The 26631-nt window shown below is 57.6% G+C and overlaps 2 long non-coding RNA genes across 2 annotated transcripts; both read left to right on the forward strand.

Moving 5' to 3' along the window:
* The first annotated feature begins 2338 nt into the window (after positions 1-2338).
* LOC124246537 (uncharacterized) lies at positions 2339-12457 on the forward strand. Its single transcript, XR_006890527.1, has 3 exons — positions 2339-3691; positions 11776-12201; positions 12372-12457. It is a non-coding gene; the product is annotated as an uncharacterized LOC124246537 (long non-coding RNA).
* Positions 12458-15256: 2799 nt separating this feature from the next.
* Positions 15257-17631, forward strand: LOC124247322 (uncharacterized). Its single transcript, XR_006890679.1, has 3 exons — positions 15257-15586; positions 15823-15882; positions 17210-17631. It is a non-coding gene; the product is annotated as an uncharacterized LOC124247322 (long non-coding RNA).
* Positions 17632-26631: the final 9000 nt, after the last annotated feature.

Consider the following 26631-nt stretch of genomic DNA (forward strand, 5'->3'; position numbering starts at 1 on the left):
TCAGTCAAATGAAGCCCACAGAGGGGCTGGTGCTTGATAACATGCTGGTGCCCTCCATGTCTGGACACCTACATTTCATAGAAAATATTAGTGACACATCTCAGCCAAAGGAATAAATCTCTAATGGTGAAATAGCAGCTGGCGAGAGGTGATGCTTCTGAATGGAGACCCTTTTGTCAAAACCATCAGATCTTGCACTGAGCCAGGGCTGGGATCCACATCCAGGGAGAATTTATTTACAGAGCAGCCAAGGGCTGGTCTTCAATGCAGGTGGCCCATTAGTAAAGTCTCCACTGGCTGGACAGTGATGTGAAGGCCTAGGATGCTCCGGCCGAGTGGCACCCATCCTCTGCATCTAGGAGGGAGCACACTTAGGGTCTTGCTCATGCTGCTTCTGATGCAGCTGTACCCTGCGGATGAGACTGGAAAATGCGCCACGGCAAAACCCTGGTGAGGAAGTCGTACGTGAGGCTGAGCCTGTGCCGAGCACCTGTGACGACGGGCCCCCAACACCCCTGCCCAGTTCAGGGGAAATGTGAATTGAGGCCCGTGGACGTGGAGCATCCAGTCCAGCTTTACCTGGCCGGCAGTGGGAAGCTCCCTATTGCTTTCAACTAGTGAGGCAGTGGCTGCACGAGTTCAGGAGTGAGGCAGTCACAGGTCTTGATTTTTCTAAACAGCTCTGAACGCCAGCCCCCATCAAGGTGTGGGGTCCAGCTGGGACTCCGGGGTCCTCCGGAACCCCCAGGGCCCTTGGCTCCCCTAGCCTCCACGGTCCTAGCCTCGTCAGCCAGTCTAGCGCACCCCTCAGTGGCCCCACTTTTGAGAACAAAGGCCTGTGTGAAGCAGCACAGGATCACTCAGACCCCCGCAGGGTGCTTCATGGTGGAAGTGGAGACTGTTCCCTTTGGGGCTCTGAGTCTGAGCCCCAGGAAGCAGGACACTCGGGTCCCCAACACTGGGATGTCCGTGGAGGACAGGTCCTGTGTGGGGCACCATGCCTGGGCTTCAGGGGCACAGGCTAGGAAACCAGGGCTTCTCGGGGTCGTGGGTGGTGGGGAGACACAGGGCACAGGCGCAGTGAGTGGAAGGTGCAGCAGGGGCTTCAGGAAGTCTGCTCTTGCCACAGAGTCCCAGGGGCTGGGGACACTGCTCCCTCAAGGACAGTGGGCACCACAGAGGTCGAGGGGGATCACTTTCAGCTCTGCAGAGCTGGGTGCAGGAGTGACTTGGCAGGCACTGGGCCTGGCTTCTTTGTCACTGGTCACTCTTTAAGGTACGTAATTTATTTATAGTAACGGTTTTCGTAACTCCAAGTGTTGTGCACAGCCTGTAGACGCTGCGGGAAGTAGAGTGGACTTTGTCAAAGAGGGAGCCATCTGCAGAGAAGGTGGTCAGAGAATGTGACTGAGCCCCCTGTTGGGCCCTGAGCCACCCGGCTGCCAGGACACTGGGCACTGACGGGGCCTGAGAGGCTGAGACGGTGCTGGCCCTGCCCCCTCCCCGGGGAAGACCTCGCCCCCTCAGGCAGCCTGTCTTGCAGGGGAGGGGACCCCTCGCACCCCCGTCCCCACGCTCAGAGCTCTGGCTGCACTGATCTGCATCCAGTCCTCCCCGGGCCTGAGACGGCTGGGGTCCTGCCCCTAATCCTCCTCTCTCCTTTGGGCCTTTGGGTTTCCGACCCATGGCAGCACCTCCCCCGACGCTCAGGGGTCAGGGCTGTGACCGCCCATTCATCGTAGTTGCTTGGTGCATGTTCGCAGAATCAACAGACGAGGTTTGGAAAGAAGACAAGTTCACTTCACATTCGACCACAGAGAAGTGCAGGAGGGTTTGTCACAGCTCTCTGGGGGCCGGTTTTCCTCTAGGGCGCGGTGTGTGGCCCCTCATCTCAGGTCACCCACCATCCCCTTGGGTGAGCTCTGAGGGCTCTGGACACCCGGGTCCCACGGCCGTCACACTGCCACCTCCGTCAGTGCGGCTCTGCTGAGCCTTTCTCGAAGTGGCCAACGTCTTTTGGCCACAGGAGCTTCCTGCTGCTGGGAGGGAGCCGGACGAGGCTGGCAGGGTCGCTCAGAAGGGTCTCCGGGGACAAAACCACTCTTCGTCTGGCTGACGCAAGTGTAAATGACTCAGAAACACGCGGACTTCATTTCCTGGAGGCACGTGGATTGCCATGGGGGCTGGGGAGGTGATGAGGGTTTTGGCCAAAGAATTTGGGTTTGGCTCGAGTCAGAAATGTGCGAGATGAAATGGGACAAGTTTTCCAAGCCCGTTCGGGTCTGTGCATGGCTAACAGGGCAGGAGCACCCAGTGCTGGGGGCTCCTTGGGGGCAAAGAAGGGGCGTCCCTTCCGCGGTCAACAGCCATCAGGCCGTTCTGCAAAGGGATTTTCCAGCACTGTCGCTTTCAGCCCGAAACAGCTCTGCAAGTTCAGCTTCAGAAACTGAGTTTCTGGGTGGGGGCGGGGAGGTGCACCCAGGGTCTTCATCCAGGAGCCTGGAGTGAGGTCCGGGGAAGGGGTCTCCCGCCCACCCGCCCTCCGTACCCCTCCTTCAGCCATCCTCCCTGTGCTCCCGGTGCAGGAGTGGAAGGTGTCGCTGTCTGGGGCCGTGTGTCGTATGGGCCCCCGACAGTGCCCTGCGTGGTGGTCCTGGCAGGTGCTTGGGCACTGCCCAGCAGCTGCGTGGGCCGCTCAGCCTTTCTCCTTCTGTGTCCATCGGGGTCCGGTGTGAGAGCAGGCCCCGCCTGACCACTCCAGGTGGGGCTCTCAGAGACAATGCAGAACCAGCTGGATGGGTGAGGAGTTGGGGCCACCTCTGGGATTGTTGGTTTAGGGGAACATGAGACCCAGGGGCCAGAGCTGCGGCTGCACCTGGTGGCTCCTGAGTCAACAGCGAAAACAGACGCCGTGCCCCCAGCCTCGACGTCCCTGCAGCTGCACTGGTCTCTGGACACTGAGCAGCGAGGCCGAAGGCTGGCAAACGTGCCCGGCAGCAGGACAGTGGCCTTGTCTGCCACCGAAGCTCAGCGCCGTGCCGCTCAGTACAGGATGTGCACGAGAGCCCCGTGGGCTGGGAAGGCGGTTAGGCCGGCCCCGGGCCTCCCCGCAGCTCGCCCCAAGGGGGTCTGCCCATCTTCCTCTCTGGGCCCTGTTCCCTTCCCTTTCCTTTTTGCCCGGCCACCCCGTTTCTCTCACAGGTGGCTCCCCCAGCAAGTCCTTGCAGGGTTAACCAGACTCGGCGCTGCTTCTCGGAGGACCTGACCATCGCCTGCCCTCTGGAAGCATCGCCTCAATGCCTGGGCAGCTGGCACTCTGGGAACCTGGCCTGCCACAGGCTGCCTTTCAGGCCATACATGGGCTCCATGGCCAGGGGCCGTCCCTGTGGGCCTGGGTTCTGGGTCCTCAGGTCTGCGGCGGCCGCTCCTGGCTGGCGCTTGGGGCAGGTGTGGGAAAGCATGGGTGGAGCTTCAAGGCGGGGTGGGCGCTGAGTGCCCTCCCTGAGACCCGCAGGCCCACAGCCCTGTTTCTTCAGCACTCAAGGACAAACCACAGGCCTGTGACCCTGTGGCCTATGACAGGCCTGGACCCAGGCCCAGCGACACTGCAGCCCTGCAGCTCCGTCCACGGGTCCCAGGGAGGATTTGGGGCTCAGCCTGCTGTGCGTCCGGGAGCTTCCGTGGGGCTCAGGTGAGTACCCTGTGAGGCTGCGTCAGTACAGCGGCAGCCTTGCGTCGATGTTCGCTGTTGTTCTCTGGCACTTCTGGGTTGTCTCTGGAATGACCAACATCTGGGCCGGGGCAAGGAGGGCCCCGAGGAGGAGAGAAGGGGTGCGTGCTGCGGGAAACGACGCATGCAGGGTTCGAGAGAGCCTGGCGGGCTCCCGTGGCTGGTCACCCCCATAGCACTTGCAGCCTGGGCTCCCCCGGGCCATGTGTCATGACCCCGAAACCCCGATTACAGCAAAGACAGGGGGGCTCTGCGGGCCCCGCCTCTGGCTCCTCTCTGTTGTTATTGTTTCCCGGCCGGAAGGCGGGAGAGGAGGCCAAGGGTGACCGTCCTCAGGGCCGCCACCCCACCGCCCGGCCCTGCCCCTCTGGTCGGGAGGCTGAGGGGAGTGGACTCCATGCAGGGCCACGAGGAGGCTCCCGTGTGCCAGCCCTTCTGCCTTCGGGGTGAGCTGTCTTCTGACAGAGGAGCGTCCTGGCAAAGACACTCACAGCTGTGGCGGCCTGAAGCACGTTTATTCCTGGTTTTATCCATCTCTCATTTGTTTTTCTCTAAATGGGAAGGGATGGGTGCAGTTCTCTTCTCCTTCTTGGAAGGCTTATTTTTTATTATCATTAAAGAGTATTAACAACAACAGACTCACAAGTGCCCACACTGTGAGCACAGGTCCCGTGCTGTGCGTGGCACCTGCCTTCTGTGCAAGTGCTCCAGCTTGTTCTTCAGTCCACCCTAGGGCTGGTGGCCAGTGACTCAGGCCGGGAGTGGTGTGGGCCCGGGTGCCAGACTCGTCATTATGTTTTGTGAGTGTGGTGGAAAACATTCGTTTTCCGGGAGGTGGCCCTGCTTTCAAGAGCCAGCCTTTGGAGAAAACAGGACACGAAAGCTGGTTTTGGCTTTGAGGTCCAGATGGGGCCCGTGTCTTTGCTCACAGCCCTTGGCACAGGGCTGGCTCAGGAACTCCAGGGGGCTCGAGTTGGTGCAGAAGGTTCCCTTTCTCCTGTAAGAGCTGTGCCCGGCTGTCCACTGCTAGTAAAAGTGGTGAGTCTGAGCCAACTCCCCGTGGACACACTGCAGGCCGCTGTCTGGTGTGACTTCCTTCTGGGGCACAGGATCAGGACCCGCTTTGGTGGTGAGGCTGTGGGTGAGGGGAAGAGGGAAGCGACATTACAGTGCAAAGCTGACTCTCCCGATAGTGCTCAGTGGAGCAGCTTGCACCACGGCCGTGCCTGAGTGGCTGGAGGTTAGACCGGGTGCCCTGGCCTTCTGTCCGGGGAGGGCTCTTGGCACTCAGATCTGTCCAGACTTCCCAGAAAAGGTGGGGGGCACAGGCCCTGTGGCAGGTCACCGAGGCTGCACTATCAGAATGAAAAATGAAGTGCTTCGTCTAGCCGATGAGATGACACTGGGTATAAAACACTTTATTCTGCTTCTACTGAATGTAACCTTTTGGGCACTTCAATGGAAACAAAAGCCCTTTCATAACTCCCAAAATTGGGTTCTGCACACACTGACATCTCTCACGGACACCCCACACGAAGCAGCCGTCTTGGCCCCAGAGCTCCTGGTACCCACTGTGTTTGGGAGACAGACACGAAGCTGAGTCCCGTAGAGAAAGGACAGGGCCGGGGCCAGCAGAGTTGCAGCAGGCGGCTGAGTCTGAACCTGCCTCCTCATCCCTGACCGGCAGGAACCCAGAGCAGCACTCAGCATCGCTGAGCCTCAGTTTCTTCATCCGTAAAGTGGGCTTAGGGATGGCCCCGCTACGTTTACTTGTGGGGATCAAATAGGATGATGGTGGAAGCGTCACCACAGAATTAACCCACCAAGACGGATCGGACAAGGCATTTACAACTTCCAAAACCAATTAGGAGCTGACATCTCGAACATACAAGAAATTCCTTCCTGTCTACAAGATAAGACAGGAACCCCACGGATATGGGCAAGTGACATAAAGAGGTGACTTGCAGAAGGCCCAGTGGGCGGCAAATGGCCCTCGGGCACAGTGGACGTTGGAGGGATTCAGATCAGAGCAGCAGAGACTCTGTTCACCCCGCTGGGTGGACGAGGTCGGGAAGCCGAGTGATGCCTGGTGAGAGTGTCGTGGCTCCAGTCTTACCCGACTTTGCCAGACTTGAAGTGTGTGCGCCACAGAAAGCTGCAGCTTCCGTCTCTGCCCAAGGGGAGGAGCAGGGACTAGACGGACCCCTCCGGAAACAGGGACACAGGTGAGCCCTCCCACGGCCCGGCCCCGGGGCCTCCTGAGGGGGCTGCAGCAAGGCCAGCTGGATGAAGGACAGAGCTGGCTGCTGCAGCAGGGTGTCCGTCCAGGCTCCTGCACCAGGGCGTTGGAGGCGGCAGGAGAGTCCACGGCACAGCTCCGCCTCTGACCGTCAACAGTGCACGTTCACAACAGCTGGTCACGTTCTACAGAAAGTGTCAAACATTAAACACGTCAGAACATGTCTGGGCAGGAAAGAGGCGTGGGAGTGGGACTGAGGTGCGATGCTGAGCCCCCTGACGCAGAACCGTGGGAAGAGCAGAGTAGGAAGAAGTGGTCGCCTGGTCCTGGCAGAGCAGCTGTCCGTACGCCATGCAGATCAGGAGTGGTCGCCATCCGGGTTTCTGAGTCTGGAACGCAGATGGCGATGTGGAAAGGGCCAGAGTGGGTATTTAGAGGGAAAATTGGCAGGGCAATGAAAGGAGGCTCTTGGGAGGTGTGTTGATGGATCTGGCCTTGTCCCTGAGGGGTGGACAGAGTTGCGATGTGGTCACTGCTGGCCGTGGCAGAGTGAGTGGCCGAGGAGGCATTGCTGAGCTGGGGCTGGGGCTTCTCGGCACGTGGAGCAATGGAGCACATTCAAGAGGGATTGGGGTAGGACTGGCTTGGGGTTGGTGGCTGTGGGTGAGGAGAGGTGAGTCTGGGAACAGCCCTGGGGCTCTGAAGCTCTTATTCACGTGACTGAACGACACGGTCGGGTGTGGGCAGGTTCAAGGGACAGACATGGATTCAGTTCTGTGCTGTCTTGAGTTCGAGATTCCTGTGGGGCCTCCAGCTAGAGACATTTGTGTGCTGGAAGAGACCTCGGGGCCAGTGTAAAGCCTGAGGCTTGGGGCGCCCTTGGTCTTGTCTCTGACGGCTGTGGGACCTGGTGACTTCCACTGGAGCGTGCATCTTCGCTCCCCCATGTCACGTTGAGGCTTGGGGGCTTTACTGAGACTCCTCAGCCAAGATGCCAGGTGTCCGCTTCCCTGGACCCACGTATAACCCACCCCACGGGGCAGATGCACGCCCACCTGGGACCCCAGCATCCCGGCCCAGTGGGGCTGCTCGCTCCTTGCTGAGCTGACCTTTTAGACAGGGTTTCCTCAGGCACCCAGGCAAGCAAAGAAGCCTTTCACTCCTGTTGGAGTCGGAGGCCCTGCAGGCACCGAAGATGACTGATGCCTCGAGAGCCTGTGCTGAGGAGGTTTGTCCTGTGTGGGGGGTGTGGGCCTGGCTTTCTACACCTGTGGCATGTGACCCACACCCAGATGCACCTCTGTGGCATCCCTGGAGGACATTTGAAGGTCCTCTGAAGGTGTGGGTTGCTGCCCTGACCTGCACGTCTCACAGTGGTGGTTGTCATCGTCTTCCCTGGGCCCCAGGGGCCAGCATGGCATTCCAGGCCTTTCCTGCACCAGGACAGTTTCAAGATGTGGATGCCTCCAGGCAGCTGTTGTTGAGTGGGGCTGTGTGCTGGGATTGGCGGGGGAAGGGGGTAAGTGAGAGGAAGACGCAAGAGGCATGGATGAGAGAGAACTGATGCTCGTCAGCAGCCTCCAAGAATGGCTGAGACAGCTTGCATGTCCCCTCAGCACTCAGCACAGAGCCCAGACAGGACGCAGCAATGCCCTCCCGTGTTCGCACTCAGACTCACGCCTCGGGTGTGAGAGGGGAAATAACAGCAAGGGCCTGGTGTGGACAGTCTCAGAGGCCCAGACAGCCCAGGCCTGGGGCTGAGAGAGGGCTTCAGCCGATGCAGTTCACCAGGCATCAGGCCAGAAAAGGTCAGATCATCAGAGACAAACAGCCTGGAGCCACAGGGTTATTGAGTTATGTCCTGGAGTTATTGGTTGCCTTTGTTTTATATGAAGACGTTGGGCTTCTGGGGAAGACAAAGCCCTGGCCAGTTGCTCAGCTGATGGCTGGGTGACCTAGGAAGGAGTTCACAGGCCCGTGTGGCCTGACCAGGGTCTAGTCAGTTTGAGGGGCACATACCCCGGGCAGAGACGAACTACCCAAGCTGCACAGGGAGTGTGTCTGGGCTTCCTGGGCCGGCCGCGGCAGGGACAGCCTCACTGCACATGGTCTCACTGTGGTCCAGCCCCATCCACGGACAGGAAGTAGTGAGAGCAACTCAGGACAGGGCCAGGCCGAAGCCTCCAGCTTCCCTACCCTCTGGGAAGGCTCCTTCTGAGACCTGCAGGAGGTGTGAGCCCAAAGGGGAGTCTGGGTGAGCGGAGCGAGGGTGTCCGTCCACCATGCGGACAAGAGAGCTCCGGAAGAAGAATCCTGGTACACTGCATCCTACCGGATCCCACCTGAATTTGTGACGATTTGGACAAAGTGGGCTGGAGTTTATCTTTCGAGTTTGCCGTGAGAAGCAGAGGGACAGATTTGATTGCAAAATAGGCAGATTAACATAATCGTGTTGCTAACATCAAAGCTGATTTAAAACTCTGTTTTCCAAGCAAAGAGAAACGCCGGCTCTGCTGTGAGGATGGTGATGCCTGGAAAGCAGGTTTCGTGCTTCTTCACGCTACAGTTGAGCCGCTGTTTGCCACCTGAGGGGTCAGAGCTGAGTCTCTGCATGTGTTCCCATCTTCCGCCCCTTCGCTTCAGCCCACGTAGCCCTCCGGGCTCGGTTCCTGGGCCTGCTTGCGCTCCATCTGAGGGTTGAGCCTGGGCCTTCACTAGTTGCCGAGGTCTCCCCTTTTCTCCAGCAAGGTCCGTTGCTGTGACGAGGCCAGGACGTGTCAGGACTTCCCGGCACGTTGACCGGCTCTGGCCAGGGCTGAGTGTGACGCATGATGACAGGGCAGAGGTTTTGTGGGCTCCGGTCTCACTTCCTTAATGACACAGTTGTCGTCTTCGTCATTGGCCTCCTCCTCCTCTGCTTTCACCATTGCCACCAGTGAGGCCTCTAATGGACCCGTTGTTCAGGCATCTTCCGGAGAATGTACCCACGTTTTCTCTCGCCCTCTCCATGTCATTTCTCGATTAGCTGTGGTAGCTGTTCTGGCCCATGTAGGTGGATATTAGACTCAGAGACTTTAAGTAACTTGCTCAGGGCCACACAGCTGTAAAGTGGCAGAGCCAGGATTTGAACGAGGTCTGGCTTCAAATTCCACAGTTTCTTTGCCACGCAGCTTTTCTCAGACTAAAGACAGTGACTAAGGTTTCCAAAAGTGCCTCCCTCCCCAGGATGAGCCCCGTCCATAGGGCAACGTGTGGAATTACAGGTTCCCAACAGAGGTGTCCTTACAGGAGTGGGGGCAAAGGATGCCAGGATCTGGTCTGAACACCCTCTGCCTTATCTGGCTTCAGGTGACCTGGCTAAGTGGGTTTGAGATAAAAACACTTGGTGAGAATGGAGGCCTCTGAGGGCGGCTCGGGGCAGAGGTGCTAGTATCTGCGGGCACCGATCGCGCTGCTGCGCCTCTTGGCACGCCTCCCGTTATTGTCTTTGCATCGGCTCACACTCCATTTCCCTCGGCGTGTTTCCTTCATAACAGGATGGCAGACACAGCCGCTGCTAAGGGCCGTTCCAGCTCCTGAACCTCTGAGATCAGGTCCCCGCGTGAGACTCTGAGACCACGAAGGTGCTCACTTCCCAGAGCATCTTTGAAGCTCTGAGGGCCCTGTTTCCCTGTTTCAGTCACCCTGGATGGTGACCACTGGGGAACATCACCTGAGTGGTCTGCACGTGGAGCCCCAGCCCTGATGCTGGGTCTTCAGTTTCCAGGGGCTTTTCCAGCTCAAGATACTCCTAAGCTTTGCTCATTATTGTTTGAAGAAACAGTCTCAGGGTTCCATCTTCCAAGTGCTGGCTCTCTGGCTCCTCCTTCCTCTCAAGTCTGCGGCAAGTCAGCCCATCTTCTCCGAGCTCGTCTTCTTTCTTGAGGTACTTTATCAAGTGCAGTGGTAGCAACGAATTCCCTCTACTGGTGGTGTGCTTGGAAAGCTCTTCACCCAAAGCCAGAACTGCATTAGGTATGTTTCCTGTTTTCTAGGTTATTGCAGGAATCAGTTTTAGTGATTTTTTTTTACCATTACATAACACAAGTTGCTATTTTCCAACTTTCTAAAACAGTTTCTTCACCACTCAGCCTATCAGCCAGTGCCATATGTTTTAGGTTTTATTATGGCAGCATTCTACTTTTGGCACAAAGTTCTCTACTAGTCAGCTATTGCTGCAATAATGCTGTATAACAAATGATGCCATCAATTCCAGCGGTTTAGAAAAAAATGTTTCCCACTCATGTGTTTGTGCGTCAACTGCGGAATCTGCTTCAGGCTGCAGGTGCGGCTCAGCTCTGCCTCTCATTCTGGGGCCCAGATGGGAGAGGCAGCAGCTTCTCTGGGTGTTTCCTTCTCGTGGGGCAGATCAGGAGTTTAGGAAGGTGAGCAGAAGCATGTTGTGCCTCCAAAACCTCTGCTCAGAGCTGCCCCACTGTCCCCCTGCCCATGTTCCACTGGTCACAGCAAGTCACATGGCCACGCCACGATGTTGGGGAGGGCAGGAAGGAAGAATTGTGAACAAGCCAGGCTGCCTGCCACAGGAGTGGCTAACTGATTTGGGCTGAGCCAATACAAGACGAGGTTTCCAAAGACATGGCCTCCAAGCTGCCCTGTCCCTCTGCTCCCCAAGCCCTTGTTTTGCGGAACTGGCCCGACTGGGCGGGAAGAGCGCAGGGCTGGGCTGGCCTGGTGCTGCCAGCTAGTGCTCTCCCGGCAGGCGCTCCCCCGTGTCTTGGAGCTGCACTCTGTCTGCTGTGAAACGTGATGAGGGGCGTCCCTCCTCGGCACCTGGGATAAACAGGCGTCTATCTGCGGATGCCAGCTTTGTGGGGGATGCTGACAGACAGCACTTCTCAAGCCTTGTCCTCCCTCTCTCTGGATGGGTGGAGGGGCACCAGATCCCACGGAGTCCCTGTGCTGCGTGCCAGCCGTGGGCCCCACTCTCGTGTAGCTCACATCTCGAGGGAGGTGTCAGATCTGGGGAGCAGAGGAGCAGATGGAGGGTCCTGTGCTGCCCGATCCCCAGAGCCAGAGTGAGCTCCCACGAGCAGAAGCATCCGTTTGGCCGCCCCCTCAGACAGGGGTCTGGGGCCCCGGTGATGGTGGAGGAGGAAGTGCCCCTGCCCCGTGGAGCTGGCGGGCTCTGGGAACAACCCACAACAGCTGTTACCACACCTGCAGCTGCCTCCTCGAGTCCCTGCTGGACGCTTCCATACGGAACATGTGACACACTGTCTGTAGCAGGCTGACCGTGGCCCCAAAGGGCTATGTCTACGTTCTAATTCCCAGAACCTATGAGTGGGACCTTATTTAGAAAATGGGTCTTTGCAGACGTAATTAAGTTGAGGGTCTTGAGATGGGATCATCCTGGACTATCTGGGTGGGCCCGAAATCCAGTGACAAGTATCCTCCTAAGAGGAAGGCAGAGGAGATTTGAGACAGAAGTGGAGACACGGATGGAAGAGGTGCAGCCACTTGAAGATGGAGGCAGAGATGGAGGGAGGTGGCCACCAGCCCAGGGACACCCGGAGCCCCCAGAAGCCAGAAGAGGTAGGAGGGACCGTCCCCTAGAGCGTCAGAGAGAGCACAGCCCTGCCAGCACCTGGACCCTCGACCCCTGGCCTCCAGAGCTCTGAGAGAATAAATCTCTTTTGTGTTAAGCCCCCACTTGCGGTGATTTGTTACAACAGCTGCAGGACCCTAACACACCATCTTAGTTATCTCACGAAGCCTATGCAATAGGTGTGTGGTGCCCATTTTACAGGTGGAGAAACTGAGGCTGAGAGACTAGATGACTTGCTGACGGTGGCTGCTGAGTGGTGAGAACAAAGTCCAGCCTTCTTCCACCTCCTGTGCTTCGGCCCCGAAACAGCCCACGGCTGAAGAGGAGTTCAGCCGAAGAGGAGGGTGCTGTGCTACACGTGACCTGCCACGGAGGCTGCTGAAGTGCAGGAGCTGGAGAACCTGACGCAGGGCGCTGGAGGAGGCGGGACCCTGGTCTTGCTGGGTGACAGCCGAGGCCCTTGGAGGAAGCGGGCTGCGGGTCTGGTGTCCCCGTGCAGACCCCACATAAGGCCTCGTGTGGAGTCCCACGCCAGGGCTTCTCCGTGTTGGAGTCGACTGGAAATGCCTGTCCACCTCTCATTCCTCGGGGGTTGGGCCTCTCCCTCCAACCAGTCCTTAGATTGAGGTGAGACCCAGGTCCTCCTCCTTTCTGGTGACTTGGAGGGACCATGGCAGAAGTGGACTCAAGCCTTGCTGGGAGCTCAGCAGATGAGCGCAGGGCTGAGGGCCCCCAGAGACGCTGCCTGGCACACGGTGAGAAATCAACAGAGGGTTGTTCCCCTCCATTTTCCTCAGAGAAAGGAAAGCCATCTGGGGACGAAAGGTCGGGAGAGAGAAGGGACGTCCACCAGCAGCCTACTCTCCTTATGGCGTCTTCTGAGGTGGGTCCCTGCGTCTCCTCCTTGGCGGGGGGCATGCAGCCAGCACTGGGGTGTTCGTGCTGCCCTGTCGAGGCCTCTGAGTGGTGTGCAGACTGCACCTTGGACCTCCCGGGCTCCAGCCTCTGCTTGGGGAGTACCGGGTCCTGGGTGTGTTTTGGCTTTGAGTCTTTCAATTCCTCCTCTGCTGGGCATCTGTCCTGCCCCCCGTCTCCCCTCCCGGCTCCCACTTCTTGGATTCTGCTTGTGTGGTTTCTCTGATCTGATGGGGCAAGACCCCAGAGCACAGTCAGGTGTTCATGTGGGTGTGCACATGCGATGTGCTATGGGGGGTGTTTCTCTCTGGGTACAGAGTGTGTGTTTGCGTGTGTGCTGTGTATGCACAGGGCATGTTGACATATATCTGGTGTGTATACAGGCTGTCTATAACATATGCGTGGTGTATGTGCATATTACGTATGTGTGTTCTCAGGACTGCATGTGTGCATGTGCAATGTTGTGTGGACAACTTGTGTGCTCCCAATGTCATGTGTCTGTATGTGCTGTGAGATTTGTGTGTGCACACACAGTATTGTGTGTGAATGTGTGCTTGATGCAGTATTGTGTATATGTGTGCACAGTGTGTATGTGTGTATATGTGTGCAATATGTCTGTATGTGTGCATGCGTGTGCTGTGTGTGCACTCACACAATACGTGTGTGCAGTGTATGTATGTGCATATGTGTGTGCATGAATGTGCTGTGAGTGTGTACGTACTCAATATGTGCACACAGTGTGTGCGTATGTATGTGTGCATGTGTGAATATGTGTGTATGTGTGCATATGTGCGTATGTGTGCATATGTGTATGTGTGCATATGTGTGCATGTGTGCATATGTGTATGCGTGCATATGTGTATGTGTGCATATGTGTGCGTGTGTGTGCATATGTGCGTATGTGTGCATATGTGCGTATGTGTGCATATGTGCATATGTGTGTATGTGTGCATATGTGCGTATGTGTGCATATGTGTGTGTGTGTGCATGCGTGTGCTGTGAGACTGGTAACTCCTTTTTTCTTTCCATTTTTTCCCTTTTTGAGTGGGAATGTGTATAACTGTCAATATATGCCTGTCCCAACGTTGTATTTTGGGAGCAGATAACTTTCTTGAGTTTTACATGTTCACAGATGAAGGGGAATTGTGCATCCGGATAGATTGTACCCTGAGCCTCACACACCCCTGATTTAGATTATTTAGATGATGAGATTTGGGATTTTTGAATTCATTAGATTTAGATGAGATTTTTTTTTGGATTTAGACTTGATATTGTAAAGAGTAAGACTTTTGGAGATGTTGGGATGGGGTGAGTGTATTTTGCGTGTGGGATTTTGCATGTGAGCCTTTGGAGACCAGAGGGCAGACTGAGGTCAGCAGAATAACGGCCCCCAAAGATGTCCACACCTTACTCCCCAAGCCCGGTGAATATGCTAGCTTATATGTTGAAGGAGATTTTACAGACGGGATTAAATTGAGGACTTTGAGATGGGGAGATTATTCTGGATTATCTAGGTGGACCTAGATAATCACAAGTGTCATTATAAGAAGGAGGCAGGAACGTCAGAGTCAGAGAAGGAGACGTGACTATGGAAGCAAGATCAGAGTGATGAGATTGCTGATTTGAAGGTGGAAGAAGGGACCTTGAGGCAAGGAATGTGGGCACCTCTAGAAGGTGCAAAAGGCAGGGAAGTGGGTTCTCCCTGGAGCCTCCAAAAGCAAGGCAATCTTGTCAACACCATGATTTAGCCAATGAAACCCATTTTGGACTTCTGACTTCCGGAACTGTAAGATAGTAAAATTGTGTTGTTTTAAACCACTAAAATTGTGCTAATTAATTATAGCAGCAATAGGAAACTAATACAGGGGCATGTTGACAAGGAGCCAGCAAAGGAGACAGTCAGTGTTGCAGGAGGATCAGGAGACAGGCAGTCCCAGAACCCGGAAGAAGAACGTTTCCTGAAGGGGAGTAATGCTCTGTGTTGGATGTTGCTGGACCTCCAAGATGAGGGCTGAGGACTGACCTCCTCATTTAGCAAAGTGAAGGTCACTGACTGCAGCAAGAGTGTTTTTGGTGCACTGGGGGAGATAAAAGCCTGATAGGAGAGGATTCAGGAGAGACTAGGAGGAGAGCAACTGGAGATGGCAAGAGTTGTTTCTGAGGGACTCGTGGTAAAGAGCGGAAAGACGGGTAGCAGCTGGGGTGCCCTTGGCCTGTGGGAGTGGACAGCACGAGTGCTGTTGAGTGACCCAGCCGAGGGGAGCAGTTGGACAAGAGCTCGGGAGAATCCTGGGGCTGGGTCCTTGTGTCGGGGGAGGGGCTGGGTCTAGCACATGCTGCAGAGTCTGCGTGGGTGGGAGCCCTTGTGTGTGTGGGGGCGGGGGGTTGATGCCGGTGGGAGCACATGGAAGTTCTTTTCTGATTACTTCGATTTTCTCAGCGAAATAGGAAACAATCATCTCTTTTTCACTTGCTAAATGTGCTGAGCAGGCTTGCCGAATGCATACACTTCACCCAGGGCCCCAGAGCACAGCAGGAAGCAATAGGAATACGTTGCACATGCAGCTTCAATATTGTTTGGTTGGAGAAATAATATACTGCCCAAATAGTTTGTTTTAAATTAGACAAACACCCTGGAGCTGGCCTGCTGCTGGAGAGGACAGCAAGGGCTGTTCGGAGCGCTGAGGTCAGCTGTGTTTGACATTCCTGACGCGTGAAGGGCTCGCTTAGAACAACAGCGCGAGCCGCGGGGCGTGAGCTCCCTGGAGCCGCTCCAGGGCCCCGCTTGAGAAATGTTTCGGTCCTAGAGATTCCGCCCCAATTTTAAACATCTGTTGGTGATTGTGGAAAATACGGTTGGGATTGTTTCGGTCACAGCCTGTGAAAGCTGCCGTTGTGCTGTGCTTTAAAGCCTCGGTGATGGATATTTCACACTCTGACTCAAGTGGGCAGCGCCGGCCCTGACCCATGTCAACAGGGTCCCACCTGCCGCTCAGCTTGCGGCTCCAGCTCTCCTTAGAGGTGGGTCCTGAGAACCCAGGAAGATGTGAGTCTGGGAGCCCTCCAGCAGCTCAGTCCCCTTCCGTCCTGTCCTGAGGTAAGTCGTGTAGGTGTCTGTGTTCTCCACATGTCAAACTCCTTCAGGCCAGAGGCCCTGCACTTCCTCGGTCCGTCTGTCCACCTGCCTTTGTGAGCCTCATGGGGGCCTCCTCATTCTCTCCTGGCTCCTCATAGCCCCTCGTCAGAGAAACTCTCCCACCCACTGTTTCATTCCATATCTCCGTGGGCAAGACCTGTCGTAGATTTTTGTTTTCTTTTGGTTTTAATTTTTAGATCAAGCGAGGCCAGTCTGGAGTCCCATTTCCTCAGGACAGTGGACACAGTGAATCTGAGGTGCTTTCTGGTCTTAAGGAACCTCTGGACCCCAAACCTCCCCTGCCCTCCTTGCTTATGCTCCACAGCTGGGCCCTCCTCGCCAGGGTGGGAACGAGGCACACGCTTCCCCGGTCTCCTTCGAGTCCCTTCCCCCCGACCCCAGCCTGCCCTGGCCTGAGCTCCTCACCAGCACCTGTAAACGGCCTCTGGATCTCATCGCCTGTCTCCCTGAGGGAAGGTGTCCTTCTGGGCAGGGGTCTGTGCCTGTTTCTTGTGGTTTTGTCCCAAGCCCTTGAACAATGTCTGGTGCACAGGCAGATAAGAGATAAGAGTAAGAAGCCAGACAGCAGCCTCAGCCCCTCGTTGTGCAGCCCGAGTGTTTCAGGCTCACAGCACCTGCCACAGTGGGTCGTAGTGTCATATAAATATGCATCTCCACCACACAGATGAGAAGGAAGGAGACTAGGCCTGGATGAGTGCTCAGTCATGTTGCCAGTAACCTGACACTTGACCTCAGGTCTGTTGAGTTTCAAAGCCCAATTTTTCAGTCACTGTGGAACACTGCCTCCTTTGAGCCTATGGAACCCTAACCTACACACAACACATCTATCTCTACCCGTCTTTCCTTCGGTCTGTCCATTTGTCCAGTTAGCCACAATTTCTATACCTACACTTTTACATCTATCATCCATCCATCCACATAATCCATCATCCATCCATCCATCCATCTAATCTATCACCTATCTATCCATCCATTTAATCCATCATCTATCTATCCATCCATCCACCTATCATCCATCCATCCATCCATCCATCCATCTAATATATCATATCCATCCATCTGATCCAACATCTATGTATTCACCCATCCGTCTAATCTATCATCTATCCATCCATCCATCCATGTATGCATGCATCCATCTATCTAATCCATCATCCATCTATCCATCCGTCCATCCATCCATCTAATCCGTCATCTATCTATCCATCCATCCACCATACAATGAGATACACGTGCACACCTCAGTCCTTGAAGGGACGTGCATCCACCTGGCCCCGAGCATCACCCACCCCACCTCCAGGATGGGCTTCCCCTGTCTGCTATGCCCTCCTGATCCATTCTGCTGCCCCAGAGAGAGCTCCCCGCCTGGCTGCTCCTGGCTGTGTCCCCTCTTTGCTGGCGTGCTGCCTTCCAGTGGGATTAGGACCTCCCTCTCAAAGAACTTCCCTTGGTGCCTGTTTCCTGCCTGTCAGTCTCACAGAGACCATCAACCCCAAGACCATAAAAAGTACCAACTCGAAGGGGCCCCTTGCACCCCCACTGGAAGTGGCTGTTTGTCTGCAGGGAAGTGGCATTACAGGAACTGAAGGGATGGGACCCTTTACTTCTGACATCACACTCACAGTGAGGCTGAAGGAGGCAGTAAAGAGAGAGCAACAAGGCCGAGAGAGGAGCCTGTGCCTTGGCCTGGCTGCGTGGGACACAGCCTTCTCTGGGGCCTCTGTTTGCGCCCCTTGGTCCGGGGTGTGGGCCCTGCTCCCGGCTCCAGCACTGCTGGCCTGAGTCCTGGCTGCGGCTGATGGACACGACAGCAGCCAGGGGTGGGAGCTCCTTTGGATGGATTAAAACATGGACCTGTAACTTGAGTCACATCTTTAGTTTGTAGCAAACTTCTGAAGTCAACCGCACTCCTGGGAGCGAGGCCTCTTTTCTGGTGCAGAATCTGCCTTTGTGGAAAGAAAAATAAAGCCATTTTGTTTGTTTCATGTTAAGGCCTGTAAGGTAAGTTTCTGGTTTGGGGGAGCTCCCTTCCTCCTGACCCCAGTCGACCTTGACAAGGGTCCATGAGGCACGTGCTTTCTGCAGGGCCCTCCATAGTGGACTAAGAGGGTGGGGAGGAAGCTGGGCGGCCGAGGGACGTCCTCCCGCTAGTTACTTCCCTCTCTGTCCATCCTTCGTAAACTCCTCTTCCTCTTGCAGAGGGACATGGAGGCGCCTGGTGCTGAGGCCTCAGCAGCGGAAAGCCAGGCCCTTCCTGGCAGGACTGGGCTAGGCAAGGACAGGCCCCAGGATGGCCATCCCTGCAGCTGTGAGCTGGCTGGGGCACTCCCATGTGCTGCGGGCAGTGGGCCATGGGGGCATAACCTGGGGCAGTGGGCAGCGGCTTTCCCTCCCAGGGCTTGGCAGGAAGCTGAGTCCACAAAAGCCACCCACCCAAGGCCAACAGTGGCCAAGCGAAGATTGATCTTAGGCAGCAGGGCATGGCCTGGGCAGCCTGACCACAGACAGAGGCCACAGAGCTTCCAGGACGTTCTAGTTGGAACTGGAACAGGAGGCCTAAGTGTACTCCCTCCGGGGGCCCGCAGGACCCCAGCCCACCACGCCGGCCCCTGGGCGTGTTGGGGAGAGGCCAGGCCCCTCTCTGGGATGGACGCCATGGTCAGTGGGGTCTTTGGCCAGAGGCGTGGCCGTTCCTGCCACTTTGCGAGTGTGACTCCAGAGAGGGGCAACTGCGTGCCTGATGGTGTTTCTCAAGCAGAAGGGGAGGCGAGACTAGCGGCGTCAACTTCACAGAGGCACGATGACATAACCCTCCAAGCATTCGTGACCAGCCTCAATTATACAGTCACACCCAGGGCCACGGGGATTTATGGGAGATGGAAACTTCTGGACTACATTCCCCCTGCCAGGTCCGCAGGCACTTGGCTAGAGGGTGGGACAGAGCTGCACGCACCAGCTGTGGGGCCCTGGGCAGACCTCAGCTGGCCTGTGGATCCGGATGGGGCAGTGTGGATGGGTCCCTGGCCTAGGACAGGCCAGACCCTCTGCACGTGAGCTATGCTCAGAATCAGTCAGAACTGGGCCCCAAACGCCTCCGCTTAACCAGCGTGCCCCGTGAACCTGCACAGCACTGGCCACTGCAGATGCCGCCAAGCCCACCCCAGTGTGTGTGTGAGCACATGCGTGCGTGCGCATGGGTGTGCGTGCGTGTGTGTATGCACGTGTGCTAAAATGCTTCAGAGAAAAAGCAGCCCAGGAATGTGGGGATTGAATGGGGCATGGGCTGTGCCTGGGGTCCCTTGTTGGGCTGTGGGGTGGGTGGGGCTGAGGCCACAGGAAGAGCCTGCTGCCCCGGGAGCGTGCGGGGGTTGCTGTTTCTCATATACTTCATTTCCTGTTTTAACACATGTGAATGTCCTGAAATAAAAACTGTACATCCCCATGAGGACGGGCAGGTTTGCGGGATGGAAACCCTCCCTGGCTGCCTGTCCTGGAGACCTGCGTGGGGCCTTCCCTGCCCACCATGCGGTCCAGTCCTTCCCTGCTCTGCCTCTGTGCAGGGGTGTGCCTGCAGCTCTGGGCCCAACCCCATCCCTTGTCAGCCTTGCCTGGTGGGCGGAGTGCCGGTGGGGGTGGACTTTCCCTCCCAGACCCTGTGACGTGGCCAGGCTCCAGGTCCCTGGCCTCCTTGCTGTCCCTGGGGTCCCTGAAGCCCCTCTGAAGGGGCCACCTGGGAGCCTGGCACTGCCCACGCTGGAGGTGAAGCGTGTGGAGGCCTTCATCCTTTAGGGTCAGGTCTCTCTGCCCACATCACTCCTGGTGGGTCCCAAGGGTGGACACTCTCCCCAGAGGCTCCAGAGACCGTGTCAGCTCCCCCAGTTGACTCCTTTGAGGTTGGCCGGGCTTTGTTCTGGGCCCTGGAGCTGCTGTTCAGACCCTGGCTCCTGCACAGGTGGGAGGGCTGAGGGCTCCGGTGGGCTCTGCTGTGGTTGTCCCCAAGTGACCCTGTAAACTCCCAAGAGGAGGAGTTGCTGCCTGGAAAGGGGCCTTGACAGGAGCTGGGGGCTTCCGAGTTCAGGATGGGGCAGAGCCCACGGAGGACCTCAAGGGTGCCAAGGAGCAGCGGGCAGCAGGGCGGAGTCCATAGCTGGAAGGGTAGAGCTGCAGCCACAGGGTCGGGGGGGCAGTTGTGCTGTACCCCCGAGAGCTCACGGAGTCAGTGCACCTCCTGGGGCCTGCCAACACGAGAAAGGGGCACCTCCTCTGGCGCCATGCCTGTCCGTAGGCCTGAGTGTGCCTTGCAGGGCTCATGGGCAGGACCTGTGAGCCCCAGGCCCGGAGAGGCCCCAGCTGTGTCCCGATATTGGCAGAGCCCAGTGTCTGCCCCGTCCAACTTGGGTGATGGACGTGAAGGGTCGTCAGGTTTAGAGGGTCCAGGGTGGACACTCTTTTCTTTTGGGAAGAGCTTGAGCCACTTTGCAGTGAGCCTGGGCCCCTCGTGGGTGAGCTGGGTGAGACCACTGGCCCATGAGGCGAGACTTTCTGTTGAGGATCCAGGAGGGGCCTTGGGGGCATCTGACCCCAGTGAGGCAAGAGGCCTTCTGGGGCTGGGTGGGGTGCAGGAGAGGAGGGGGTTTTTCTAGCTGGGATGGAAGAGGATTTGAGGTCCAGGAACAGCTGGGGCCAGGACCCAGAAAGACCCCAAGAATTGCAGGGTGTCGTTCACCTTGGGGGTGATGCCCAAGGTCTGCAAGAATGGCTAGGTGAGTCAGGGGAATACCTGTTTCCGGGGCTGGGTATGGTGGGGTTGGGAGACCCCAGACCAATTTTAGGCTGTGTCAGGGCTGCTGAGAAACCCACCTGATTGTGGGTCACAGAGCCGAGGGTGTCAGCGAGAAACATGTGGAGTGCAGGAGGGGCCTGGGTGGGCGTGCGATGTGGCCGTGGGGTGTGGCCCTGCCAGCCCAGGGGTCTTTGTTTCTGCACCGAGGCTGGGACAAGCTGCTACAGGCCGGGCACCTTCCTCTGGGGACGGGGAGCATGAGGTGGACGCCAGGGTTTGGATTTAACTGGAAAGTCAGTCTGTTGCTCTTTGATGGCATTTAGGCCCGTGGGCCAGTGTTGGCCACACCGCAGCCTGACCTGGCAGGGCAGGGCTGCCAGCATGGGCTCCTCCCGCAGCGCAGGGCTGGCCTGAGTCTACTGCCCCCCAGAGCCTGTGAGGAAGGAACTGCAGAGGCTCCCAGTGGCTGTGAACATGGAGGGGTCCACGTGGCCTCAGGAGGGAATCTTGGCTCTGGTGTCCTCAGAGATCCAGACCCCACCTTGCTCCCAACAGGACCCTCCCTGGTTGCCCTGGAGCTCAGGCTGCCCACCCCGTCCTCTGCTCCCTGGCCTACCATGTGCCCCAGACTTCCCCCTGGAGCTCCCCCATCCCCTCCCCTATCCTCCCATCCCCTCCCAGCCCCTCCCTCCGGCCTGTGTCTTTTGGACACGACCCACTTTGTGGTCATTCTTTGCAGACACACCCCTAGCTGGGGATGGGAGGTCCCCTTGGACCTTGGTTTGGGAGGGAAATGGGCTCTGGCCCATGTTAACCTAAATAGTATTTTGCTCTTAAAATTCCAGAGCCATATTTGAGGCCAGGCCAAACCAGGCCTGCCTTTGGTGGCTCTGAGACTCAGGGCTCATCTGAGAACCCCTGAGTGAGCTGGCCTGGGGTGCCCTGACTTGGGGCGGACTAAGGCCATGAGGCAGAGGTACAGGAACCCAGCGTCACCCATGGGGCAGGAATGTGCTGGGCAAGGGTGGTGGGCGTGCAGGGCAGTGAGAGTCCCCTACTCTGCCCTACACCCTTGTTGCTCCCTGCCCCTGAGGGATCCTCACATGGGCTTGGGCTGGGCTGCGTGTGTGAGGCTCTTGGTCTGGCTGGGTCTGGGTGCACAGTAGGCCCTTCAGCAGCTCATCCAGGGATTCACCCCAAGATTCAGCCATCGAGGCAGTGGGGGACCCTTCAAGGACTAGAAACACTTTGCTGCGACAGGGCCGTTTGTGAGGAGGGGGTAGTCCAATGGGCAGGGTGAGCTGGGCAGACGGTGGGACCTCAGAGGGAGGGAGGGAGCGAGGGAGGGAGCCGTCCAGGGTTGGTGGAGACAGGGCCTCAGCAGGCAGTCGGGGCACTGGGCACCCTTGGGGCCTCTGTTCTCCGGCTGGTAAATATGTACAGAGCAAGCCCAGTCCACTAAGCAGCGGTGCCCCATGGTGGTCGGGGTCGGCTTCTGGGACAACCAGAGGGAGCAGCCCTCAGCATGTCCTTCTCGAACCTGGCTGTGCTGTGCAGGCCGGGCCCAGTCAATGCAGTGGGAGGGATGTCCTGCAGGCCCTTGAACTACAGAGGATGGGGGGGTCCTGTAGGCCCGTGGGGGGTCTAGGGGGTCACGCTGGCCCCTGGGTCATGGTGGGTACAGCTTTGACTCTGAGTGAGTTGGGAGCCTGGGGAGGCAGCCAGCAGAGGAGATGCTGTGTGGTCCAGGTGTCCAGTGTCCCTGTGACTGGCCCATGGAGAAGATCCCATGGGGTCAGCTGGGAGAGAGGTGATGGAGCAGGGCCGTGGGATGGGCGGCTTCCGGAAATGTCCTGAGGTCCAGCTTGGAGAGGGAAGGGGAGCAGGAATGGAGAGTGGCCTCAAAGCATCATGTTGCACCCCCTGGGGCCCCACACAGGGAGCCCAAGTGCCCCTAGGCCATCCCAGTCTGGCCACCCAGAGTACTCGGCCTGCGGGGAATGAGGCCTGTGCTGGCCCATGGCCTCGCAGTCCCTCCATGGCAGAGGGTCCTTCCTGGGCTGATGGGCCCTCACTTTTCCTGGGTGGGGTCAGGAACCCGAGGCCCTGGGAGGAAGGCTGAGAAGGCGTCCCAGCCCCGAGTCCCTCAGCCCACACGGCGCCCATCACTCCCCCATGCCCTCCCTGGGGCCCAAGGCTTGGGGGTGGGAAAAGCACCTGGAACACATCCCACGCTGTTTCCCAGGGAAGGGACCCTGCTCCCTGATTCATGGACGGGAACCCTGCCCAGCCGCCCACCCCCGCCAGGACGTTCCTGCTGCACAGCACATTTCACAGGCATCTGGATCAAATAACTGGCTGATAGTGAGTATAAATTAGAGACGGAACTCTCCAGAAGGCAGAGCCACCGCAATTCATTCCAATGTGATGCATGCAGGGGGGCTGTGGCTCCCTGAAATTCAAAGTCAGCCCAGAAAGAAAGGGCGTGACGCTATCCACACAAGTGTGATCCCCATGGCCTCACAGCCCTGCCTGTGAGGGAGGAGTGAGTGGGAGAGGTCACGACGGGCCAGCACACCTCACAGTGCCAGGGTGGTGGGATGGGGGACCTGCCTGCAGAGTACAGCTGAGCCAGCGCCCCGAACTCTTGCTGTGGCAAGGCCCTGAGCCAACCCCTAAGTGTCTGCTGGCCCTGTAGCCAGGCAGGCGTGGCTTTTGATCTGCCACCTTTTCGCTGTGTGACTTCATTGAGTCTCTTCCCTTCTCTGGGCTTCCATTTCCTCCTCAGCTGCTTGTGAGAATGGAGCAGAGACTGCACAGAAGCCCTGGTGCAGGCAGTGAGGGGAGGGCAGTTCACGGGGAAGGTCCAGAACATCAGGGCCAGGGAAGGCACAGTGGCCTGGTGGTGGCCACAGGAAGGCTGGAGGAAGGAGAGTGGGGCGCCCATTGGTGCAGGAGCAGGTTGGGAGCCAGGCGTGGCAGGGCCAGGTGGGATGGGGGACTCTAAACAAAGCAGCCAGGGGGTGGGTGGGGAGCCTGACAGTGGGGTGCTGCGGAAGGACACACCTCCCTCAGACCAGGACCCCGGCCCTGCTCTCCAGCCTGTGTCTCCACCAGGGTTGATGGTGGCCCCCCGGGTCCAGGGCATGCTGCTGCATCCACAGCCCCTCAGGGCAGCCGGGCGCAGGGTCTGCAGGCTGGCTGGCCTCCTTTCCTTCAGGCCCACCTGCTGGCATCCCTGCAGGCGCCCGGCCGGGGTGGCGGGTCTCCCTGGAAGGTGGAAGCTCAGGGCTGGGTCCCCGGGGGCTGTTCTCAGGCTCCGCTGTCTGCAGACACACGCCTTACACATCCCGGCCCAGACGTCCTCCCATGGGGCCGGGGCTCGGGGGCGTGCTCTTAAGTTATGGTCGAGGCTCCGAGTCACCTGACAGCAGGCTGTGTCTTCGCCTAACCGCACTGGGTCTTGTGGTAACACATTTCAGCGTCTCATTTCTGTGATCAACGTGGAGATTGAATATTTCCTTGGGCTCCTTAAGGTGTTTTGTATTTTTTCTGTTCTTCTCCTTTGCCACTCTTCCCCTGGGTTCTTGCTTTCTTCTTGCTGATTTGTGGGAGTTCTTTGCATGCGATGGATCAGTACTTGTGTTCACCTTGCAGATTTTCGTTCCCTGTCTGTTGCTTAACATTCTCTTTCTAATGGTGTTTTTTTCATCACACAGAAGTCCTCAAATTTTATGTAGTCAAACTTGTCAATTGTTCCCTTTAAGGCTTGGATTTTGCATCTTGCTTGTCTTGCTGAGAATGTGCACACAATCTCTTGTATTTTCTTCCAGTGCTTTTATAATTATGCTTTTTGCCTTTAATCTTAGTCTATTTTTGGATATGGGGTGAGACAGAGTGGAACCACTTCTCCACATTAAATCTTAGCTACCACGAGCCCTGAAGGACACAAATTATAGCGTAGGGGCTGGAGCTGGGCCTTCTGGGCTGGAAGCCATGCCCGGCCCCTCACGGCTGGGGGTGCTGGCCAGTTGCTGAGCCTGTCCGAGCCTCAGTTTCCTCTTCTCCAGAAGGTTTGCATGCAGATTAAACAAGCACCTTTGTGTGAACAACGCAGGTCTGATGGAGCCTATGTCGGGTCCTGGGGGTCTGCGAAGCCTGCAAGCAATTCCCAGGCCCTGGGGTCCCCACCTCTTCCTGCTTCTTCTGGAAGAGAGGGGGGTGGGGTAGGGCCAGGGGTCGGGGAGAAAACCCGCGGCCTCCACATATCTCAGCCAGAGTGAGACCGACACTGCACACAACAGGCCCCTCGCCCTGGCAACCCCAGCACAGAGACTGCCTGCCAGGCTGCTGGGGCATCTGAGGAGGAAACAGTCACAGTGTGGTCATGCCAGCCAGACTTCGACAAGCCCAGAGAGGCTCCGAAAGCTGGAAATGACGTAAGTGAGGAGAGAGCCCGGAGCTGGGGCTGAGACGGGGCACCTGGGTCTCAGCCTTCTCCTGGCGGAAGGCAGTGGTGGCACGAGCTTCCCGCTCTGTGGGCAAGTAGCTCCTGCATGCTCCTGAAGGGGAAAGCCCTCCCCACAGGCTGGCCAGCCAGCCGCGGGCCCTGGGGTCTGGGTCTGAGGGGACACCAGCCTGACAGGAGGCCCCTCACGGTCAGGCTGACCCCGGGCTGTGCGGCCTTCCTTCTGCTTGTCCCCCCGCGTCTCTGGTGCTGCCTCGGGACTGTCCCCTTGCAGCCCTCCCCCAACCCCAGCCCTCTGCAAGGCCTCAGGGACTGTCCCGTTAGCCACTGGGTCCGGCCGTCCTCCCCCTCTGCTCCGGCTGCTGCTTAACCGCTCAGAGCCGCCTGTAGCTGGTGCTTCCTGGTAGACAGCCGTCTGTCAGGCAAGCCGGCTAAGAAAGTGGTAAAGAAGTGGTCGCTGACTTGGCCCAAAATGGGTAAGGGGAGAGGTTAAGAAAAGCGAGAGAAGAGGAGGGGCCTGCCGAGAGTGGGAGCTGAGGGCGTGTGACTTGTGGGGACTGAGTCAGGACCCTCCCCAGGCCCCCACTGCCTGGAACATCGTCAGGTCGGCCTGGGCCACTGAGGGACAGAGCTCAACCAGGAGGCAGGAGCCACAGCTGACACCGCACGCCAACCTCGGTGGGTCCCTTCCTTGAGCCTCTGCTCATCTGAAAGAGGGAGGGATGTGCTGGCCGCCCACTGGGTCCTCAAGAGATTCTTGCCTTGAGGATGGCAGTTGAAGGTGGCCCTCTGCCACTCGGTCACCCAGCAGCCCTGCCCATCCCCACGGCTGAAGGATGAGAGTAGCACAGGCTCCCTGACGAGTGTCCGAAGTCCAGAAATGGGCTCAACGTGGTCAGTGCTGGGAGGGTCTGCAGCAACAGCCGCGCTGCCAGGACCTGGTAGCCAGGCATGTAAAGAAGCACACAGCTCGTAGAATTCTACAGAAGGAGACGACTATTGAGTTTCCTCCTTTTCAAAGTGAGTGCCTCACATTTCCAGCTTTGTTGATTTTTGCGAGACTTCGGGCCCAGACGGGCTTCCCCTGCTCCTCCTGCAGGTGGATGTTGCTGAGCTGAGCATGGTTGCAACACTTTCCTGTGAAATGAACTGAAACAGAAGTTGATGTCTTCCTCATATGAGAAATACATAAATCAGTTAAAAATAGTTCTCGGAGCGGATGCGATGATGTCGTGGCTGTCACAGGAAACACGTGAATCAGGCTCATCCCCACCAACAGGAAAGTCCGTGGTCTCCAGGCCCCTCCTTGGGGGTTTGGGGAGGCAGGGCCCTCTGGCTCACCTCACACCCGGCCCTGCAGAGGTACCCGCCGGACAGGACGGCTGGCCCCGAGCTGGCTGAGCCCCTGCCCATGTAGCTGAGAGCTGGGCTTGCTTCCTGGTTCTGACCTGGCCCAAAGATGCACATGCAAGGCCTCTGTCATCAGCTGGGTCTGGGGACAGACCCTCTGGGCTGGCTGGCCTGGTGGGTGTCAGTACAGAGACTGTGTCCCCCTCTGCCTGTGCCCTGTCGGGGTGGTTGCCCGAGAGCCTGCGCCCAGCAACACTTGTGAGGAGCAAGACCCATGTGGTCACATAAGCGCTGAGCAGAAACTTCACACCCGCCCCACACAGCTGCTGAGCCTGGTGTCAGCATTGTGGGCGCGGAGGGCCTTCAAGCCCAGGCGCTGTGACT

The sequence above is a fragment of the Equus quagga genome, chromosome 11 (assembly GCF_021613505.1).
Source record: "Equus quagga isolate Etosha38 chromosome 11, UCLA_HA_Equagga_1.0, whole genome shotgun sequence".
In the NCBI taxonomy this organism is placed as follows: domain Eukaryota; kingdom Metazoa; phylum Chordata; class Mammalia; order Perissodactyla; family Equidae; genus Equus; species Equus quagga.